Source organism: Lontra canadensis, unplaced genomic scaffold (assembly GCF_010015895.1).
Source record: "Lontra canadensis isolate GAN:19392208 unplaced genomic scaffold, GSC_riverotter_1.0 scaffold9, whole genome shotgun sequence".
Lineage (NCBI taxonomy): Eukaryota > Metazoa > Chordata > Mammalia > Carnivora > Mustelidae > Lontra > Lontra canadensis.
In genome coordinates this window covers 36,782,170-36,784,571 of record NW_022631003.1, presented here as the reverse complement: position 1 = coordinate 36,784,571, position 2,402 = coordinate 36,782,170, and positions in this window count along the sequence as shown.

Sequence of the window (2,402 nt, the reverse complement as noted above, 5' to 3'; positions counted from 1 at the left end):
AAAAAATAAAAAACAAAAACAACAACAACAACAAAACACTTTAATTAGTAAAAAGCATATGCCGTAATAATTCTCGAATCTCTCTTCTGATTTCTCTTAATAAGGGTCCTGGATATACCAACCTCTTTTTACGATACTGAGAGATTCAAAGATGTTATACACCTGGCCCACGGCCCCATGCTAGACAAAGCTATACAAACCTCATCCCCAATTTATCTCAAGTGCAACTGGATTCTCAGCGTGATTAAGGAAAACCCAACTGCAAGCTTTTGATGTTCAATTTGGTAAACAGACGTGAAGGTTGATTTCATCTTAACTCATTGTCCTTGTCTCTAAAGCTTTCTTTAAAGAAAACATGTCCTGAATGCTACTTTATGGCAAGCCTTGTTCTCAGTGTTTTACAACAAATTGACCCCTCATGACAACCACAGGAGATTATATTCCTATTTGACAGATGAGGAAAGGAAGGCACAGGAAGGTTATATACCTTGCCCAAGGCCTCACAATAGGCAAATGATGTTCGTCCACTATAAACACAAGCTTTTCTCCTAAACCAGTGTCTCCTCTTTCATTGGACTAGAAACTGGGAATGTCCAACGAATTTAAAACTTTGTTTCAAGCCTTAAGCTATGAAGAATGAGTCAAGTGAAACATTGTAAGCAGAAAGAGTTAGGGGTTCTCAGAAATAAAAGACAAGACCTAGCTCTCCTGACAAAAGAGAATTTATTGTAGGTTCTCAGCTGTTTTCTATGATCTGTGCCCTGCTTGCCCAAGCACACTTCCTGCAGAACTTCCTAGGAGGTGTCGGAATTACAAAGAAATGCAAACACCTCAGTAGCCAAGGATTTTCAGGGAACAAAGGGAATTCAAACAATAACAGTTTCTACCAGGCGAGCAAATAGCTTAACTGGATCAGAGACAATAAATAAATATTAAAACTCCCAGTGCAGAGTTTCATAAGTAAGCAAGGACCTGCACTCCTTCCCCAAGATAATGCCCCTATGACCACCATGTAGATTATACCAGCTCCAAGAGCATGCCCATAGCCCCTTCCCCTGCTCTGATGGTTACTTCTGCTTCATTAGGAGTAGGAGGAGCACAGGCTTCATGAACATGACATAGAATGCATGCATAGGCATGTTTTCCAAGGGCCTACATAACCTTATGCCCATCCTTACATGTGATGACAAAGTTCCCCTTTCTGAATATTCATCCTAACTCTAAATAAAAAGAACCCAATCACCCTTGCTCAGGGAGTCATGGCTTTGGAAATTATTTCCCATGATCTCCATATTTGCTGCAAATAAAGCTTCCCTTATGTGACGAGTCCACCTGGTGTAGTCTTAACTGTGACTCATCAAGGAGCGAACTCCCATTAGTTTGGTTACAACACCATTGAGGATTTTTTTTCATGTTTCCAAACATCACTCCTGACGCAATTAGTACAACTGGAAATTGAAATGATCAGTGAAGCTACTACTACCCACAACAGATCTCTGGAGCCAAAAGGGAAGGCTTCGCAGACTAGGAGGGCACACATCATGTATCAAAGCTGCACAGGCAAAACCAACATGGAGGACATGTTGAGGGACATGGACAGGAAGAGAAGTGGGGATGGAAGACATGATGCATTATCACAACACATTCAACTAATTTTTAAAAACCATTTTTTTCATTTCAGGACCAGGAATTCTATTACTCACCCTCAAGACAAAAACAAAGGAACCCTAAGTACTTTTGATTGTTTACCTGAATGTGACGGATCGAATGCTGATGAGCTAAACACGGAAGGTTGGCTCTATCACATATGTGGCTAAGGCAAGCAGGTCTGATGCTTTTGGATTCTGTATTACACCATGGAAAGCATTGTCCATTGTAATATCCTTCTTGGACAGTTCAAATGTGGTTGTGAATAGACAGAGGTAGAGGAGCACTCAAAGCCACGTTCTTCTAGAAGACCAAAGGTATGGGCTAAGAAGTCATCCTAGTGGAGGAAGTAGGCAGAAGAAGTTCAAGTCATCAGGAAGATCAGGCCACGCTATGTCCTTTTACCCCAAAGTGAATACTCCCTGAGCAATCTTTCCGAATATATCCACAGTCTATAACAAAGGCTATTGAGTGAGGACTACATTATTAATCCATCAAACCATGTTGGTAGCTGTTTACTTCATAACAGAGGCTATACCACACTTGGCTCATCGGGATGGATACTGAAAAATAAACACTATAAATACAACCAGTCCTGGAGCACCTAGGTGGCTCAGTGGGTTAAGCCTCTGCCTTCGGCTCAGGTCATGATCTCAGGGTCCTGGGATCAAGCCCCACATCGGGCTCTCTGCTTAGCCGGGAGCCTGCTTCCCCCTCTATCTCTGCCTGCTGCTCTGCCTACTTGTGATCTCTCT